The following is a 21,213-nucleotide window of genomic DNA, read 5'->3' on the forward strand; positions in this document are numbered from 1 at the left end:
CTGTGGTATTCTGAGTAGGATTCAATGATTGAATGACTGTGACGTGCTTCAAACTCCTGAGGGCGGGGCGTTAGTGACAGACGCAAAAGAATCACTGGATTCTATTCCGGCCTGATTGAGAACCGACAGATGGATAGCCGTGCCGTGACAGGGTGCGTTGAACATTTCCAATGAGAGGATGGGAGGTAGCCACTGACAACGGTGAAACCCTTGCATAAGCTTGCCATGGAAAGGAGTAGGAAGGATTGGATGAAGACAGTAGGAAAGCAGAGAGACGGAAGGGAAGGCATCTTCATACGCTTGTCTGAAGCTCTCACCAATGATATACATAAGTATCTCTATCTTTATCTTTTATGTTATTTTCGTTCATCACCATATACATTTGAGTCTGCCTGACTAAGATTTACAAGGTGACCATAGCTTGCTTCATAGCAACAATCTCCGTGGGATCGACCCTTACTCACGTAAGGTATTACTTGGACGACCCAGTGCACTTGCTGGTTAGTTGTGCGAAGTTGTGTAATGCCATGGAATTGAACTACCAAGTTTTTGGCGCCGTTGCCGGGGATTGTTTGTGTATGGACAACTGACGGTTCATCTTGTTGCTTAGATTAGGTATTTTTTTTTGAAATTCTTGAAGGTGAATTCTAGAGTTTCATGATGATTTGTTGAAATCTGGCTGGCTGAGAAGCCATGTCTAATCTCATTGGACCGAGGCTTCAACTTATCATCACAAGAGCTTGATGATTTTTATCAATCTTGCTTTTGGAACAGTGATTTGCTAAGGCTTGGCTGGCCTTTGGCCATGTCTAGTGTTTTGGACCGAAGCTTTCTTTGAAAGCTTGGCTGGCTGTGAAGCCATGTCTAATTCCTGGACCGGAGTCTTAGACTAGCATTGCACTGATTCCTGGAATTCTCATTAAGAATTTTGATATCTTTTTCCACTTAATTTTCGAAAAAAAAAACACAAAAAAATCACAAAATCATAAAAACAAAAAATATTTGATGTTTCTTGCTTAAAGTCTAGTGTCTCATCTTAAGTTTGGTGTCAATTGCATGCATTCATTCATGTGTCTTAAGGATCTTCAAGTAATTCTTGATGATTTCTTACTCTGATCTTTGAATTCTTTTGGCTTGAGTGTTATGCGTCTCATATAGTGTCAGTAGTATACAACTGCTAAGTTTGGTGTCTTGCATGCATTGTTATTTGATTCTTGTTGCATTTTGATTATTAAAATCCAAAATATTTTTAATTTGTGTCTTTTCAAGTCAATAATACAAAGAATTGAAGATTCAGAACATACTGCAGAGGAAGTATACAGAAAAAGCTGGGCATTCAAAAATGCCCAGTGAAGAAGACAGACTGGCGTTTAAACGCCAGCCAGGGTACCTGGTTGGGCGTTTAACGCCCAAAAAGGGTGCATTTTGGGCGTTAAATGCCAGAATGTGCACCATTCTGGGCGTTTAACGCCAGGATGGCAAAGGGGGAAGAATTTTGTTTTCAAATCAATTTTTTCTCAAGTTTTCAAAGTTTTTCAAAATCAAATCTTTTTCAAATCATATCTTTTCAATCAAATGTTTTCAAAATCAATTTCTTTCCTTTTTCAAAGATACTTACTAACAATTAATGATTTGATTGAACATCTCAAATTTGTTGCCTTTTCTGTTGAGAAAGGTTTAATGTTTGAATCATATCTTTTCTTGTTAGGCAAGTCATTAATTTTAAAATCAAATCTTTTTTTTTTCAAATCATATCTCCTCAATCACATTTTTTTTACCAATCATATCTTCTCAACCTCATCTTTTTCAAAATAGTTTTCAATCAAATCTTCTTAATTTCTAATTTCAAAATCTTTTTTCAAAAATCACTTGATTTCTTCTCCACTTTCAATTTTCGAAAATTATTAATTAATTTTTAAAATGTTTTTAACATCTTTCTAATTAATTTTCGAAAATCCTCTTCCCTCCTTCCCACATCCTTCTATTTATGGAGTACTACTCCTTCTTAATGCACAATTCGAACTCTATCTAATCAAGTTCGAATTCTTCTACCTTCTTTTCTTCTATTTTTCTTTTCCTCTGACACCTCAAGGAATCTCTATACTGTGAAATAGAGGATTCCACATTTTCTTTTTCTCTTCTCTTTCATATGAGCAGGAGCAGAGACAAAGGCATTCTTGTTGAAGCTGACCCTGAACCTGAGAGAACCTTGAAGCGAAAGCTAAGAGAAGCCAAGGCACAACTCTCTTTAGAGGACCTGACCGAATTCTTCAAAGAAGAAGAACACATGGCAGCCGAAAACAACAACAATGCCAACAATGCAAGGAAGGTGCTGGGTGACTTACTGCACCTACTCCCAACTTCTATGGGAGAAGCATCTCTATCCCTGCCATTGGAGCAAACAACTTTGAGCTTAAGCCTCAATTAGTTCTCTAATGCAACAGAATTGCAAATTCCATGGACTTCCAATGGAAGATCCTCATCAGTTTTTAGCTGAGTTCTTGCAAATCTGTGACACAGTCAAGACTAATGGGGTTGACCCTGAGGTCTACAGACTGATGCTATTCCCTTTTGCTGTAAGAGACAGAGCTAGAATATGGTTGGACTCACAACCTAAAGATAGCCTGGACTCTTGGGAAAAGCTAGTCAATGCCTTCTTGGCAAAGTTCTTTCCACCTTAAAAATGGAGTAAGCTTAGAGTGGAAGTCCAAACCTTCAGACAGAAGGATGGAGAATCCCTCTATGAAGCTTGGGAAAGATACAAACAATTAATCAGAAGATGTCCCTCAGACATGCTTTCTGAATGGAGCATCATAGGTATCTTCTATGATGGTCTCTCTGAACTATCCAAGATGTCTTTGGATAGCTCTGCTGGAGGATCTCTTCATTTGAAGAAGACGCCTACAGAAGCTCAAGAGCTGATTGAAATGGTTGCAAATAACCAATTCATGTACACTTCTGAAAGGAATCCTGTGAACAATGGGACTAGTCAGAAGAAAGGAGTTCTTGAGATTGACACTCTGAATGCCATACTGGCTCAGAACAAGATATTGACTCAACAAGTCAATTTGATTTCTCAAAGTCTGTCTGGAATGCAAAATGCACCTGGCAGTACTAAGGAAGCTTCATCTGAGGAAGAAGCTTATGATCCTGAGAACCCTTCAATGGAAGAAGTGAATTACCTAGGAGAACCCTATGGAAACACCTATAATTCTTCATGGAGAAATCACCCAAATTTCTCATGGAAGAATGAAGAGAGACCTCAACAAGGTTTCAATAATAATAATGGTGGAAGAAACAGGTTTAGCAATAACAAGCCTTTTCCATCATCTTCTCAGCAACAGACAGAGAGTTCTGAGCAGAATACCTCTGACTTAGCAACAATGGTCTCTGATCTAATCAAAACCACTCAAAGTTTCATGAATGAAACAAGGTCCTCCATCAGAAATTTGGAAGGACAAGTGGGTCAGCTGAGCAAGAAAGTTACTGAACTCCCTCCTAGTACTCTCCCAAGTAATACAGAAGAAAATCCAAAAGGAGAGTGCAAAGCCATAACCATGGCCGAATATGGAGAGGAAAGAGAGGAGGTGGACGCCACTGAGGAAGACCTCAATGGGCGTGCACCAACCTCCTCTGAGTTCCCCAATGAGGAACCATGGGAATCTAAGGCTCAAAATGAGACCATAGAGATTCCATTGGACTTACTTCTGCCTTTCATGAGCTCTGAAGAGTATTCCTCCTCTGAAGAGGATGAGTATGTCACTGAAGAGCAAGTTGCTAAATATCTTGGAGCAATCATGAAGCTAAATGACAAGTTATTTGGAAATGAGACTTGGGAAGATGAACCTCCCTTGCTCACCAAAGAACTGGATGACTTGTCTAGGCAGAAATTACCTAAAAAAAGACAAGATCCTGGGAAGTTTTCCATACCTTGTACCATAGGCACCATGACCTTCAAGAAGGCCTTGTGTGACTTAGGGTCAAGTGTGAACCTCATGCCTCTCTCTGTAATGGAGAAGCTAGGGATCTTTGAGGTACAAGCTGCAAGAATCTCATTGGAGATGGCAGACAACTCAAGAAAACAAGCTCATGGACTTGTAGAGAATGTTTTGGTAAAAGTTGAAGACCATTACATCCCTACTGATTTCATAGTCCTAGAGACTGGGAAGTGCATGGATGAATCCATCATCCTTGGCAGACCCTTCCTAGCCACAGCAAAGGCTGTGATTGATGTTGATAAAGGTGAACTAATCATTCAAGTGAATGAAGAATCCTTTGTGTTTAAGGCTCAAGGATATCCCTCTGTCACCATGGAGAAGAAGCTTGAAGAGCTTCTCTCAAATCAGAGTCAAACAGAGCCCCCACAGTCAAACTCTAAGTTTGGTGTTGGGAGGCCACAACCAAACTCTAAGTTTGGTGTTGAACCCCCACATTCAAACTCTAAGTTTGGTGTTGGGAGGTTCCCACATTGCTCTGATCATTTGTAAGGCTCAATGAGAGCCATCTGTCAAGCTACTGACATTAAAGAAGCGCTTGTTGGGAGGCAACCCAATGATTATATTTTATATATTTTCCTTTGTTAATTTATGTTTTTTTTTTGTAGGTTGATGATCATAAGAAGTCACAAAATCAATGAAAAAAGCAAAAACAAAATGAAAAACAGGAAGAAAAATAGCACACCCTGGAGGAAGATGTTGCTGGCGTTCAAACGCCAGTAAGCCTAGCAATTGGGCGTTTAACGCCCAGTCTGGCACCATTCTGGGCGTTTAACGCCAGAAAGGGGCACCAGACTGGCGTTAAACGCCAGAAAAGGGCAAGAACCTGGCGTTAAACGCCAGGAATGGGCACCAGTCCGGCGTTTAACGCCAGAAATGGCTCAAAACGTGATTTTGAGCAACTTTTGGTGCAGGGATGACTTTTCCTTGACACCACAGGATCTGTGGACCCCACAGGACCCCACCACCACTCTCTCTCTTCTTCCCCCATTCACCAATCACCTCAATACCTCTTCCCCAAAAACCCTTCACCTATCAAATCCCATCTTTCTCTTCACCACTCACATCCATCCTTCATAAAACCCCACCTAACCTTCCATTCAAATTCAAAACACTTTCCCACCCAAACCCACCCAAAATGGCCGAACACACCACCATCTCCCTCTTCCTCATTTCTTCTTCTTCTACTCTCTTCTTTCTTCTTTTGCTCGAGGACGAGCAAACCTTTTAAGTTTGGTGTGGTAAAAGCGTTGCTTTTTTATTTTTCCATAACCATTTATGGCATCCAAGGCCAGAGAAACCTCTAGAAAGAGGAAAGGGAAGGCAAAAGCTTCCACCTCTGAGTCATGGGAGATGGAGAGATTCATCTCAAGGGTGCATCAAGACCACTTCTATGAAGTTGTGGCCTTGAAGAAGGTGATCCCCGAGGTCCCCTTTTCACTCAAAAAAGGGTGAATATCCGGAGATCCGCCATGAGATCCGAAGAAGAGGTTGGGAAGTACTCACCAACCCCATTCAACAAGTCAAAATCTTGATGGTTCAAGAGTTCTATGCCAATGCATGGATCACAAAGAACCATGATCAAGGTATGAACCCGAATCCAAAGAATTATCTTACTATGGTTCAGGGGAAATACTTGGATTTTAGTCCGGAAAGTGTAAGGTTGGCATTCAATTTGCCCATGATGCAAGGAGATGAACATCCTTACACAAGAAGGGTCAACTTTGATCAAAGGTTGGACCAAGTCCTCACAGTCATATGTGAAGAGGGCGCACAATGGAAGAGAGATTCAAGAGGCAAGCCGGTTCAATTGAGAAGGCATGACCTCAAACCCATGGCTAGAGGATGGTTGGAGTTCATTCAACGCTCAATCATTCCCACTAGCAACCGGTCCGAAGTTACTCTAGACCGAGCCATCATGATTCATAGCATCATGATTGGAGAAGAAGTGGAAGTTCATGAGGTTATAGCCCAAGAACTCTATAAAGTGGCGGACAAGTCTTCCACCTTGGCAAGGCTAGCCTTTCCTCATCTCATTTGTCACCTCTGTTATTCAGTTGGAGTTGACATAGAAGGAGATACCCCCATTGATGAGGACAAGCCCATCACCAAGAAACGGATGGAGCATACAAGAGACCCCTCTCATCAAGAGATCCCTGAGATGCCTCAAGGGATGCACTTTCCTCCACAAGACTATTGGGAGCAAGTAAACACCTCCCTAGGAGAATTGAGTTCCAACATGGGACAACTAAGGGTGGAGCATCAAGAACACTCCATCATCCTCCATGAAATTAGAGAAGACCAAAGAATCATGAGGGAGGAGCAACAAAGACAAGGAAAAGACATTGAGGAGCTCAAGCACTCCATAGGATCTTCAAGAGGAAGAAAGAGCCGCCATCACTAAGGTGGACCCGTTCTTTAATTTCCTTGTTCTTTATTTTCTGTTTTTCGAAAATTAATGCTTATGTTTGTCCATGTTTGTGTCTTGTGATCATTAGTGTCTTAGTGTCTATGCCTTAAAGTTATGAATGTCCTATGAATCCATCACCTTTCTTGAATAAAAACGTGCTTAATTGAGAAAAAAGGAAAGAATTGCATGAATTTTGAATTTTATAATAGTTTAATTATTTTGATGTGGTGGCATCACTTTTGTCTTCTGAATGTATGCTTAAACAGTGCATATGTCTTTTGAATTTGTGGTTCATGAATGTTGGCTCTTGAAAGAATGATGAAAAAGGAGACATGTTACTGAGGATCTGAAAAATCATAAAAATGATTCTTGAAGCAAGAAAAAGCAGTGAACACAAAAAGAGGCGAAAAAAAAAAACGAAAAAAAGAGAAAGAAAGAAAAGAAAGAAAAAAAGAAAGAATAAAGTTGTGATCCAAGGCAATAAGAGTGTGCTTAAGAACCCTGGACACCTCTAATTGGGGACTTTAGCAAAGCTGAGTCACAATCTGAAAAGGTTCACCCAATTATGTGTCTGTGGCATGTATGTATCCGGTGGTAATACTGGAAGACAGAGTGCTTTGGGCCACGGCCAAGACTCAATAAGTAGCTGTGTTCAAGAATCATCATACTTAACTAGGAGAATCAATAACACTATCTGGATTCTGAGTTCCTAAAGAAGCCAATCATTCTGAATTCCAAAGGATAAAGTGAGATGCCAAAACTATTCAGAGGCAAAAAGCTAAAAGCCCCGCTCATCTAATTAATACTGATCTTCATAGATGTTTTTGGAGTTCATTGCATATTCTCTTCTTTTTATCTTATTTGATTTTCAGTTGCTTGGGGACAAGCAACAATTTAAGTTTGGTGTTGTGATGAGCGGATAATTTGTACGCTTTTTGGCATTGTTTTTAGTATGTTTTTAGTATCTTTTAGTTAGTTTTTAGTATATTTTTATTAGTTTTTAGTTAAAATTCACTTTTCTGGACTTTACTATGAGTTTGTGTGTTTTTCTGTGATTTCAGGTATTTTCTGGCTGAAATTGAGGGATCTGAGCAAAAATCTGATTCAGAGACTAAAAAGGACTGCAGATGCTGTTGGATTCTGACCTCCCTGCACTCGAAGTGGATTTTCTGGAGCTACAGAAGCCCAATTGGCGCGCTCTCAACGGCGTTAGAAAGTAGACATCCTGGGCTTTCCAGCAATATATGATAGTCCATACTTTGCCCAAGATTTGATGGCCCAAACCGGCGTTCAAAGTCACCTCAAGAAATCCCAGCGTTAAACGCTGGAACTGGCACCCAAATGGGAGTTAAACGCCCAAACTGGCATAAAAGCTGGCGTTTAACTCCAAGAAGAGTCTCTACACGAAAATGCTTCATTGCTCAGCCCAAGCACACACCAAGTGGGCCCGGAAGTGGATTTTTATGTCATTTACTCATCTCTGTACACCCTAGGCTACTAGTTTTCTATAAGTAGGACCTTTTGCTATTGTATTTTCAATCTTTGGATTGTTTTTGATCCTTTGATCATCTTTGGACATCTAGTTCTTAGATCATTTGGGAGGCTGGCCATTCGGCCATGCCTAGACCTTGTTCTTATGTATTTTCAACGGTGGAGTTTCTACACACCATAGATTAAGGTGTGGAGCTCTGCTGTACCTCGAGTATTAATGCAATTACTATTGTTCTTCTATTCAATTCCGCTTGTTCTTTGTCCAAGATATCACTTGTTCTTCAACTTGATGAATGTGATGAGCCGTGACACTCATCATCATTCTCACTCATGAACAAGGTGACTGACAACCATTCTTGTTCTACAAGCATATGAGGCTTAGTGAATATCTCTTGGATTCCTGATAACATGATGCATGGTTGATCGCCTGACAACCGAGTGCTCACCTGACAAACGAGCCAGCCATTCCGTGAGATCAGAGTCTTCGTGGTATAGGCGAGAACTGATGGCGGCATTCAAGAGAATCCGGAAGGTCTAACCTTGTCTGTGGTATTCTGAGTAGGATTCAATGATTGAATGACTGTGACGTGCTTCAAACTCCTGAGGGCGGGGTGTTAGTGACAGACGCAAAAGAATCACTGGATTCTATTCCGGCCTGATTGAGAACCGACAGATGGATAGCCGTGCCGTGACAGGGTGCGTTGAACATTTCCAATGAGAGGATGGGAGGTAGCCACTGACAACGGTGAAACCCTTGCATAAGCTTGCCATGGAAAGGAGTAGGAAGGATTGGATGAAGACAGTAGGAAAGCAGAGAGACGGAAGGGAAGGCATCTTCATACGCTTGTCTGAAGCTCTCACCAATGATATACATAAGTATCTCTATCTTTATCTTTTATGTTATTTTCGTTCATCACCATATACATTTGAGTCTGCCTGACTAAGATTTACAAGGTGACCATAGCTTGCTTCATAGCAACAATCTCCGTGGGATCGACCCTTACTCACGTAAGGTATTACTTGGACGACCCAGTGCACTTGCTGGTTAGTTGTGCGAAGTTGTGTAATGCCATGGAATTGAACTACCAAGTTTTTGGAGTTCATGACCGGGGATTATGAGAGTTGTGAAAAGTATTGTTCACAATTTCGCGCACCAAGTTGCAGCCATTGTTCCAGTTCTACTTGCTGATTTTTTTCCACCTATTGGTTGTGAACTGGTTACACCCTTTGCACCTGAGCCACCTTTTACCACTTTTGCACTTGGAACATTTTTAGCAGCTAGACCACATTTTGCACTTGGACTACTTGCATTTGGGCCATTCAAACTAGGGGCTAGTGGTAAGGGTCTTGGGCCACTCATGGGTTGTCGGGTCAGGCCTGGTGTGGGCATAAATTGCTGGAACCTTTCTCTCAAAGAAGGACTTGCAGCATTCATTGTCTCAGAGCAGACCATTGGCTGAACCCTAACACTTGAACCAGAATTGTTAGATGGAGGCTGGGCAACATTAACTTCTGATGTTGGCTCTCCAGTGTTCTGAAAAAAAAAAAAACAAACTCAGGTGGTAAGGTAACATGTAATTCAAATTTTGTTTATTCTAATATGAGCTACCACCTCACCTGTTCTTGTTGGTTTTGTGATTTTACTGCTGCAGCTGCTACCTCTGCTGCTAGAGCAACTTCTTCATCCAAAGTATCATCCTTCTTTTGTTGACAAGTCCTGCTGTTATGACCGGACTATAAAAACAAGTTTAAGTGAGTATAACTAATTCTAAATTGTCAATTAATAGTCACTAAAGTGAGAATATTAACTATTGGGCTATAGTCATACCTGTCCACATTAATTACATATAGTTACACCATAATTTCTCTTAAGTTTGTGAGGGTTGGAGTTTGGTCTTTGTTCATTCTTATCTCTTCTTCTTTTTTTGGTGGGCCTTCCAATTGGCTTTTTATAGTGGGGAGGCAGAGGAGGGTAGCCATCAGCTTTATCCCAGAATTCTCTGCTTGGCACAGGATTAATATTCATTTGATAAGCTGTGCTGTATGCATGCATTCCAAGCCAGTTGTGGATTTGCTCCTCTGGCTTGCGACCTCTAAGAGCGAGTGCAGCACAAGCATGCCTACAAGGTAAGCCGGTAAGCTGCCAGAATCTGCAAGTACATTTCTGGTTACCCAAATCAACAGTTACTTTAGTTGGATGCTTCTCAACCTCATATATATCTTCAGCATCGTCTCCAGACCAGGTGGGAGTCCACTTGTTGCTCTCCTCCTTCTCTCTCTCAAGCCTACTTAACTGTCTTGGAGCAACCGTTCCAATATATCCATATAGACTTTTTTTATTTCTAGCCATGATTCTCATTACATATGTCCTTACTTCCTCTAACATAGTGATGATGGGTTTACCTCTATATTTCACAATCTTACCATTGATTGTCTCGCAGTTGTTGTTAGTAACGTTGTCAACCTTCGGCCACTCACTGAAGTGAGCCTTTGTCCACTGCTTCGGATCAAGCTTGTTCAGATACTCCCATGCTCCAGTATTGATCCGTTGCAGCCTCAACATTGTAGCATCAAATTCTTGAGTTGTAGTGGCTCGGCAACACTCCCACACTGTCCCTTTGAGTTGTTTGTCCTTCCATCTCTTTGTGAAATTATTCCAAATTTGCATAGCACAGAAGCGATGATGAACTCCAAGCATAACTTGTTGCATAGCCGGAATCAAACCCTATTCAATTAATATGTCAGTGGTTAATACAATTGAAGTTCCAACCATGTTAACAACAGCTAAATGCATACCTTTTGTTGGTCACTAATGAAGTTCCAACCATGAACCTTGTAGTTGCCCAAGTCATTATGTAAATGCTCCAAGAACCATTTCCAGTTATCTCTAGTTTCTGAATCCACCACGGCATAAGCAATTGGAAAAATCTGGTTGTTAGCATCTTGACCTATTGCAGTGAGTAGCTATCCTCCATAGAAGCCCTTTAAGAATGTGCCATCATGGCCAATGAAAGGTCTACACCCTAAGACAAAACCCTTCTTACATGCCTCAAAAGAAATGTAGACTCTCTTGAACAAGGGCAACGAGTTAGGCATTGAGGTGGTATCCAAGTGCACTGTTGAGCCTGGATTTGACAGTAGTATTTAGTTAAGATAGTCCCTCAACTCAGCATATTGTTCTCTCTCCGATCCTTCTATATTTTCCCTTGCCTTTTTCATGGCTCTCTGGATCTTCTTATAATTAATTGCTACATTAAACTCTTTTTTAAACCAAGTTTCGGCCTCCGCACAAGTGATTTCCCTTTGGTCTCTAATTTTTTCTTCTAGCATCTCAGTAACCCACACTCTATCTGCAGATTTATTATTATGTCTTCTAGCACAGACGTGCTGATCCACAAATGTCTTCACCTGATAACTCCTCGGCTCGTTTGACCTAGAGCAGTAAATGTTACAGGGACAATTCTCATCCCAAAAAATCGCCTTACATTTGGTTGGCTCAACCCTACTGAACTTGATGCTTCTTCCTATTTGAATATTGTACTTCCTCACAGATCTCTTAAACTCATCCATGGTAGCAAACTCCATCCCAAGCTCCAGATGAACTTGGCCAAATGGTGCTGTTGGATTTCCCTGAGGCCACACACCTTGTTCACTATCATAATCATCCTCACAATCAGATGACATTGGACTGTGTAAATCTTCAGATTCATACTGATAGTAGTCAGGGTCGGAGTCACTATCATCATCTGAATTAGAGGAATCAGGCTCCATATGAGGAACAAATATCTTTGGTGCCTCATTCCTTCCTCCTTGAACAAACCTTTGACCAGTTGGTGCTGGCCTCTTATACGATGCTCTTCTATTCTTCTGACTGTTCTTAGATTGTTGGGTGGGCACTTCATTCTGACCTTCTTGCTGTGAATTATTAGGAGGTGGGACTTCTGCTTCACTTTGCTGCTGGGTCGTGTTTCGGTTGATGTTTGGGATTTCGGAATGTGACGTTGGTTGGGTTATAGGAGAAGGATTGGGAGATGCTGGGTTTTGAGTTTCATTGCAACTTTGGTTGATTTCGTTTTCCTTATTGGCCTTCTTAACGAGCAACTTTTTCGGGGTAGGCTTTTTGTGGACTGCCTTCTTACTTCTTCTTCTTGGGGTTTCTTGTGGTGTAAATTGTTTAACGGTATCTGTAGTTGGGCATGGCTCATCATCTACGTCGTCTACCACTTCAACTTCCTCAGGTACATCAACAATATGATCCCAATAAACGTGGCATATTCTTCCATTCTGAATACCAAATTCATACATTCGGACTACATCACTGTCAAGCCTAATTAAATGCAAACCATTCGATACCTCCTTCTCAGCCCAGTAAAAATCTTTGAACAAGACATACCCCAAATCCTTAAATAACCCCACCATAAAAAATGTATTCAGAGTTTCCACGTTCACCCTAGGAATTACAGCAACCTCCCCTCCAACATATTTTAGAACCCCATTCATATTTCTCTCAAATCTTCCTTTGTGATGATACACAAACGTTATATGATTTGCCATCTGTTTATCAAAAATTCCTCTATCAAACTATAGAATAACTAAATTGATGCATTTTCATATCATAACACAGATACATGTGAAGGACGGAAGTATTACCTTTTGATCGCGTCTGATTCTGAACTCTCCTCCTAGTCCCAAGCTTGCGTTTGGACTTCCACGCTTCTTGCCCTACCGCTTTTGCCTTCAGAATGTAACGCAAATGATGAACTACAATGAACGAACTGCAAAGTGCTCAAAAATTCACTATGCTTACTCTCTGCTAGGGCATGTTTTCATTCAACACTGAAATATGAAAACGAAGATAATGAAGAGATTTGTAAAATTTTTTCCTTTTTAAAAAAAAATCAACAAATTTCATAATAAATATTTCTATTTTCCACAGTGTCACCTCAAATTGGCCATATCATACAATACCGTGCCACCTGGCCTCCACCACCGCCGGAAAATTTACTCAGGTCACGGAAGGGTAGAATTGACAACGAAATTTTATATTTATGTGTGCAAATGACTCATTAAAAAATTCAGGAGTACATCTGTACTCCGTGTGAAAATTTAGGTGTACTTTTGTCTATTTTTCCTTTGATAAACTACGACCTGGGGGTTTGCTTGAGACTATGTAAAGACTTGTTAAGCATGCAAACTTGAGATTTATCATCTTTACTAAAACTAGGAGGAAGTATCATGTATACTAGTTCATTTAAATCCCTATTTAAGAAAGCGTTATTAAAATCAAATTGATGTATTTTCCAATTAAAACTCAAAGCAACAGTAAGAATAACTCGAATTGTGGATGATTTTACAACAGGAGAAAATACCTGATCAAAATCAATTCAATACACTCCACTTGATGATTCTCTTTCGCAATTAATCTTACCTTGTACTTCAAGATAGTGCCATTGGGACGCCTTTTATGGCAAAGATCCATCTGCAGCCTACGACTTTAGCTTCATTAGGAGGATTGACAACAGTTCAAGTCTTTATTTTTTCAAGAGCTTCTAATTCCTGGCTCATGGCTTTTTACCAATGAGGTGACTGAAGAGCTTTAGTTACAGAAGAAGCTAAGGAATTTGATTTACCAAGTCAGTATCTTGAGAAGTAAAAGTACAGAGAGCTTTTGGTTTAAGAATTTTAGATTTTGATTTAGTTTGCATAGGGTAAGTATTTCTAGGATGAGTGGGTGGAGTGTTACCTCCAAGATGAATCTCAATAGCACCAATAGGGATGCTATCAAGATGAATGGCATTATGCTGCTCATGAAATTTTTGTGTAGTGGGAGATGTACGGGGTGGTGGTAAAGATGATAAGGTTCATGAAAGATGTATGTAACGGCATGATAAGTCTAAGCAACGTTACATTTATTCATAACATTCTTTACAGAATTGAAGACAAAATGGCCAAGTCTTTTATACCAGAAGGTATAGGAATCCAAAAAGAAGTAAAAGCAACAAGATATTGAAAATGAAAGGATTGGCATCGGATTTTGTAGAATTCAAAGAGATGTAGGAGCAGATTTAGTAATGGTTATGTGATCAAACATATACACTCTATGCTTAGGAGCTCTTTGGAGTAATATCTCCTTGGTGTCCTGAGATTCAACATAATATATATTAGAATGAAACTCAGAAAAACAATTGTTATCCTTTACAAATTTCTTGTCACTAACCAGATTGTATGAAATATCAGGAACAAGAAGCAATTTGTCAAGCAAACATTTCTTGTGAGTATCACGATTAACAATAAATGAATGACCGACATGAGATATCACTAACTGTACCATTACTAGCACATGCTGTTCTAGACCCATATATTCTAATGGAGCTAGCAAATTTTGTGATTGAGAAGTGACATGGTGACTAGCACCAGTGTGAAACAGCCAAGTTAAATTAGAAATGTTGATGGGGTTGCTAAATAGGCACGAGGAGTGTGAAAAGATGGAGGTGGAGGTAATGCACTTGAAGAGGATTTAAAAGCTGTAGTAGAGTTTGAAAATGCTTGGTAGGATTGATGAAATATGTGAAAACAAGTTAGAGCAGTATGCCCAAGTCTTCTACATACTTGACATTGAGATCTTGTGTCTTGATTGCCAAAATGTCCTCCTCTTTGAAATCTAACCCCTCTTCCTCTTCTGCCACTAAAATTTTTGTTGAATGGAGGTCTCTAAAACTGAGAAAAGGATCGAGTGAAATTTGCTTGAATAGATCCTAATTTAGACTTGCAAAATCTTTCTATCATATTTTCATGTCCAAGAAGAAGGGCTTTAACCTCTATTAGTGATAAAGATTCTGATTTACCCACGATATGAGAGATGAACAATTGAATATAACATAATCTTCAGTTAAGCCAACTGCAATTGCTGAAACATTATAATCGAAAGGAAGTTCATAGCCAATTGCACCTACTGCATCTACCACAATCCTGATTCTTTTGAGATTTTCTGTAGCAGTGATCCCTTGCTTTTCTATAAACTTCAATTGAGTCTTCAATTGCTGAATCTTGATTTTGAAAATTTTGGCAAAATATTCAATGATCTTTTGCCAAACCTGATGAGCATGGCGACACTTTAGCATGCGACTCTTGAAAGAGGCATCCAAAGAACTGAGAAGCCAAGTCATCAAAGAATGATCCTTTTGCTTCCATTCTTTGAATGTTGCATATTGTAACACCCTCATTACTAGAATGTCATGCTTCTGCTCGCTACTCTGATGGTAATGTAAATCATGTTGCTTGTATGCGAAGTTTGTATTCGTAGGTTTTGATGAATGACAAACCAACAAACGACATGAAAGACAAACCAACAAACAACTTGAATGAACAAGCATGTTGAAAGATCAACCAACATTCAACGTTGAGGAATGAAGAGTTGAAAGCAACACAACAACAACAAGAAACTCAAGTCCACAACATTTGAAGACAAGTATAGTGTCTTAGGACTTAGGTAACTTCTTGTTAAGAACCAATTGCTAAATCTCTCAACACACACTCACAAAATGTTTTGATGCACATCTTGCAATTCGATGCTAGCCAAATGGTTTAAAACTTGTTTTCAAAGGTACAAAAGCATAGGAATTGACTCCAACAAGTTTGAGATCAATCCTAAGTATTTTGAAGTGATTTTAAGCCATTCTTTAAGGTTTGCATCGATGCACACTCATCTTGCATCGATGCAAAGCATGCGACGACTTGTTGCATCGATGCAAAGATGTTTGCATCGATGCAACCTAGCTGAAAATTCAAATTTCAGCTTCAAAGACACATTTGCATCGATGCAAAGTGTTATGCATCGATGCAAATGATTCAAAAACATAAAAAACGGCTAGTTTTGACAAAAAGGCTCCACCCCATTAACTCCCCAACGTTTCTAAGGTATGGGGAGTCTATAAATAGATGGATTGAAGCCTTATTTCATATACTTGAGTATTTGCAAACTATCTTGTTCATATTCTTTCATTCTACACATTTTTTTAAGGTGTTATAATACACAATTTGAGAGAGCAATATCAATTGGTTCAATAGTGCTAAACTTGTAATCATACACTCTTCTAGAGAGTACTCATTTCGTCTCAATAATTCTTTGAGAATTGTTTTCTTGTACACTTTGTAAATTGGAGTGTGATCTCCAAGGTTGAGTCAAGAGTTATAAACACTATAGTCGGTGAGGATACCGAAGAGGTATACTAAGTACTCAAGGCAAATCTTAGAGAAGGTATCTCTAAGTGGAGTGGGTTAGTATACGAGTGGTGATCATATACCGTGAGGTGTTAGAAACTAAGGACTCGGATTGTAAAAGGTTTTGCGCGAGCACCTTGAAGCTTGGCAATAGTGGAACTTCTCAATAGCGATTGAGAAAGAAAGTGGACGTAGGACAAGGATTGTGCCGAACCACTCTAAATAGCGTTTGCATCTCTCCAAACTCATCTCTTCAATATTATTGTCTTTTACCTTTGAGCAAATAAATTGTGATCGAAAAGTAGCTTCGTAAGTACTTAAGGAATAGCTTAAGTCCGATTGGTGAAAAGCTTGATCAATTTATTTGAGTTGGTGTCTATTGGAAAGTAAAAGCTCCTTATAAATGCTTAGCAATTGAGTTAAGCTCTTGGAAAAATACTAGTACGATAACACTTTTGTATATTGTCTTTAACTTTCGCAAAAAGACTCATTGTTGTTGCAATACTCAATTCACCCCCCCTCTTGAGTAATTATGCATAGGTTCTACAAGTGGTATCAGAGCTTAACCCTTTGAAAGACTTAACCGTTTAAGGGAAAAGATCATGGCAAGCACAAGCTTTAACAACAACAACACTAGTGAAGGTAACTCAACCGCTAGACCTCCTCTTTTTAGCGGAACAAATTACTCTTATTGGAAAAATAAGATGAGAATTTGGATCCGTTCTCAAGATGTGAGAATTTGGAAAGTGATTAAGAATGGAAATCACATTCCAACAAAGACAACAAGCGCTAAAGAAGGAAAAGTCTCCGTCTCAAAGCAAGTACCGAAAGGAGAAGATGAATATAGTGACGATGATTGGAAGAAAGTGGCAATGAATGATAAAGCCATCAACTTCATTCATTGTGCACTTAACGAGCATGATTATATGAAGATCTCTACATGTGAAACCGCTAAAGAGATTTGGGATAAACTCCAAATCACTTACGAAGGAACCGACCACGTTAAAGAATCAAAGGTATTTATGTTGGTTCATGAATGGGAAAATTTTAAAATGAAAGATGAAGAGAGCATTGAAGAAGCTCTTGAAAGACTCTCCAAGATCTTCAACAATCTAAGCATGCTTGGCACAAAATACAATGATAAACAAATTGTGACCAAGGTGCTTACAAGCCTTACACCAAAATGGAACTCCAAAGTGAACGCCATTGTGGAAGGAAGGCTCTATGATCAACTTACATTTGATCAACTACGAGGTAATCTTCTCACCTATGAAATGACTATGCTAAATAGACAAAAAGGTGAAGAAAGCAAGAAGAAAAGTCTCGCCCTTAAAACAACATCACTACAAGAAGAGAGTGATGATAATGAAGAAGAAGGAGATGAAGAATTTGCACTCTTATTAAAAAGATTCAATAAGTTTGCAATGAAGAAAAACTTCAAGAGCAAAACAAAGGTACCAAAATGCTATGAGTGTGGAGAAGTTAGACACATCAAACCCAATTGTCCAAAACTTCAAAAGGAGGACAAAAACAAGAAATTTAAGAAGAAGGAGAAAGCATACATATCATGGGAGAACGAGGATGAATCCGACTCCGATGACGACGAGGTTGCAAATCTTTGCTTAATGGCAAGCGAAGAAAAGGTTAGTGATGACAACTCCACTTCTTTTAATTTACAAGATGAATATGATGCCTTACTTAAGGTGTACACAAAACTTACCCAAGATTATTCTCTCCTAAAGAAAAAGAATATGGATCTTTTAAAACAAAATGAGATGTTGAAAAATGAGAATATCAATCTTGAAAAAGATAAGTGTAGCACAAGTAGTGATCCATACAAATCTTGTAAAATGCATGAAAATGAAATTACAAATCTTAAGAACACTTTAGCTAAGTTCAATGAATCTTCAAAGAACTTAGATAAAATGTTGAAAAACCAAAAGCATGTTCATAATAAGGAAGGTTTAGGTTTTGAAAAAGGAAAATTTAAAAATACTAAAACTCCTATTAGGCAACCGCAAGCCCAAAAGGCAAGCATGCCTAAAAGGAATGAAGCCTTTAAACATCCTCCTCAACATGCTTCATTTAGAAATTATAATCACAATGCATATAGATCAAAAGATGTTGCATTTAGGAAACAACCTAGGCAACCATTTAGAAACATGCATAGGATGCATAATCCAAATGTCATATGTCATTATTGTAATAAAGTAGGTCATATAGCACCCGTATGCTTTACTAGAATTAAACATATAAACTTTCGTAGTCAAGATACGAGATGGGCACCTTATGGGCATTATGCTCATACTAACCATCAAGGACCCAAATTCACTTGGGTACCTAAATCCCAATTTTAATTGTTTTGTAGGTACGTGTTGGAGCTAAGGATACAAATTGGTATGTTGATAGTGGATGCTCCAAACACATGACCGGCGATGAATCAAAGTTCACCGCAATAGAGCCTACAAACGGAGGAAACGTGATCTATGGAGACAACAACACCGGCAAAGTAATCGGCGTTGGAAAAGTTGGTAAAATTCTTCTACCTCCATAGATAATGTTATACTTGTCAAAGGTCTCAAACATAATCTCATTAGTGTTAGCCAACTTTGTGACAAAGGAAACTTAGTCACCTTTGATTCAAATGTTGTTTGATAAAAAGGCAAGACACTAATGAAATTGTGCTAATTGGGCACCGTGTTGACAATGTATACATGATTAATCTAAATGAAGTTTCCTCAAATGATGTGAAATGCCTTGTTAGTAAAATGATGAAACTTGGTTATGGCATCGTAGAGTAGCTCATGCTAACATGGACCATCTTAGCAAGTTGGTCTCTAAAGAGTTAGTAATTGGCTTACCAAAGCTACGTTTTGAAAAAGACGTCCTTTGCGACGCATGTCAAAAGGGAAAACAAGTAAAGGCCTCTTTTAAATCCAAAAACATTGTTTCAACAACAAGGCCATTACAACTTTTGCACATGGATTTATTTGGTCCTTCTAGGACTATGAGCTTTGGTGGCAATTACTATGCTTTAGTTATTGTTGATGATTACTCTTGATTTACATGGACCTTGTTCCTAGCAAACAAGAGTGATGCATTTCGAGCATTCAAAAGATTAGCTAAAGTTATTCAAAATGAAAAGAATTTGCATATATCATCTATTAGAAGTGATCATGGTGGAGAATTTGAAAACAATCTTTTTGAAACTTTTTGTGAAGAAAATGGCATTGAGCATAATTTTTCCTCTCCTAGAACACCACAACAAAATGGTGTGGTTGAAAGGAAAAATCGTCATTTAGAAGAAATGGCGAGAACTATGCTCAATGAGGCTAATATTCCTAAGTACTTTTGGGCGGATGCGGTTAGTACCGCATGTTATGTTATGAATAGGATTATCATTCGACCTATTCTTAAGAAAACACCGTACGAATTGTACAAAGGAAGAAAGCCAAATATTTCCCACCTTCACGTCTTTGGTTGTAAATGCTTTATTCTAAATAATGGAAAAGATAACTTAGGCAAATTTGATGCTAAGGCTGATGAAGGAATCTTCCTAGGCTACTCTTTAACTAGCAAAGCTTTTAGAGTATATAATAAACGCATCATGACTATGGAAGAAAGTATTCATGTCGCTTTTGATGAAACTAACCGTTGTTGTGCTAGAAAAGATTTTGATGAAAATGTAGAAAACTTTGATTTACTAAATTTGAATGGTGAAGACAAAGAAAAAGATTTAAATGAAGCCTCTACAAGCTCAACAAAGGATAGTGTTCAAGTTGAAAAAATTGAACCATCACAAGCACAAATAAATGCACTTCCAAAGGATTGGTGTACTTCAAAGGATCATCCTCTAGACAACGTCATTGGTGATGTTTCGAAAGGGGTAACAACTCGATCCACTTTTAGAAATTTATTTGCATATAGTGCTTTTGTTTCTCAAATTGAACCATCTACCATTGAGTCCGCAATTGATGATGAACATTGGGCTATGGCAATGCAAGAGGAGCTTAACCAATTCAAACGAAATGACGTTTGGGAATTGGTGCCTAAATCAAGTAATCAAACAATTGTAGGAACAAAATGGGTTTTTAGAAATAAACTCGATGAAAATGGTACAATTGTTAGAAACAAAGCTAGATTAGTAGCCAAAGGTTATAATCAAGAGGAAGGCATTGATTATGACGAAACTTATGCTCCCGTAGCTAGATTAGAAGCAATTAGGATGTTACTTGCTTTTGCATCCTCTTATAACTTCAAACTTTATCAAATGGATGTTAAGAGTGCTTTTCTTAATGGTTTCATTCAAGAAGAAGTATATGTTGAACAACCTCCCGGTTTTGAGGATTATGAAAATCCTAATCATGTTTTTAAACTCAAGAAAGCTCTTTATGGTCTTAAACAAGCTCCAAGAGCTTGGTATGAACGTTTGAGCAAGTTTTTAATAGAAAAGGGTTTTAGAAGAGGGAAGTGTTCATACCCTGACCGAGCTCTCCAAACTCGGTAAAGCTGATAGAAGGCCCGACCTCGACCCAAGGCCCACGTTCGAGGTCGGACCTCGGACAAACAGGCCAAAGAAAGGCCCATCAGAAGGAACTAAGCCCAAAACCTAAAGGCCGAAAGGGCCTGGGAAAGGCGGTTCCGCAAAGATAGAGATGAATCTCCCAAAAGATAAGATAAGATAAGAATATCTTATCCAGGGATGATCACAGCCAACTACTATAAATACACTGGAGCACCCAGGTATAACTCATACTCTAATTCTACTTGATATCTGCTTGGACCCATGCTAACTTAAGCATCGGAGTGTCATTGCAGGTACAACCCCCCGCCGTTCAGCACAACCAGCTCGGGTCACAGACCCCCCACCTCGGGCCTTGCCAGAAGACCGAGCTACACGTTTCAGGTAACCCTCGGAACATTGGCGCCGTTGCCGGGGACCTGGAAGTCATCCCTTTACCATGGCGGACGACCCTCCCAACAATAACCACGCTACATCAGAACAAGAAGAGGAAGTTGACACCGGAGAACGGCCGGACAGCCCTCTATCACCACGCACTCCAGGAGGAAACAAACAGAATCGCCCAAAGACATCAC

The 21,213-nt window shown here is 39.3% G+C and overlaps 1 non-coding gene across 1 annotated transcript; it reads right to left on the minus strand.

Moving 5' to 3' along the window:
• Window positions 1–2,690: 2,690 nt before the first annotated feature.
• LOC130964420 (small nucleolar RNA R71) lies at window positions 2,691–2,798 on the minus strand. Its single transcript, XR_009080515.1, has one exon. It is a non-coding gene; the product is annotated as a small nucleolar RNA R71 (small nucleolar RNA).
• Between the last annotated feature and the right edge of the window lie 18,415 nt (window positions 2,799–21,213).

This window comes from Arachis stenosperma, chromosome 2 (genome assembly GCF_014773155.1).
Source record: "Arachis stenosperma cultivar V10309 chromosome 2, arast.V10309.gnm1.PFL2, whole genome shotgun sequence".
Classification (NCBI taxonomy): Eukaryota; Viridiplantae; Streptophyta; class Magnoliopsida; order Fabales; family Fabaceae; genus Arachis; species Arachis stenosperma.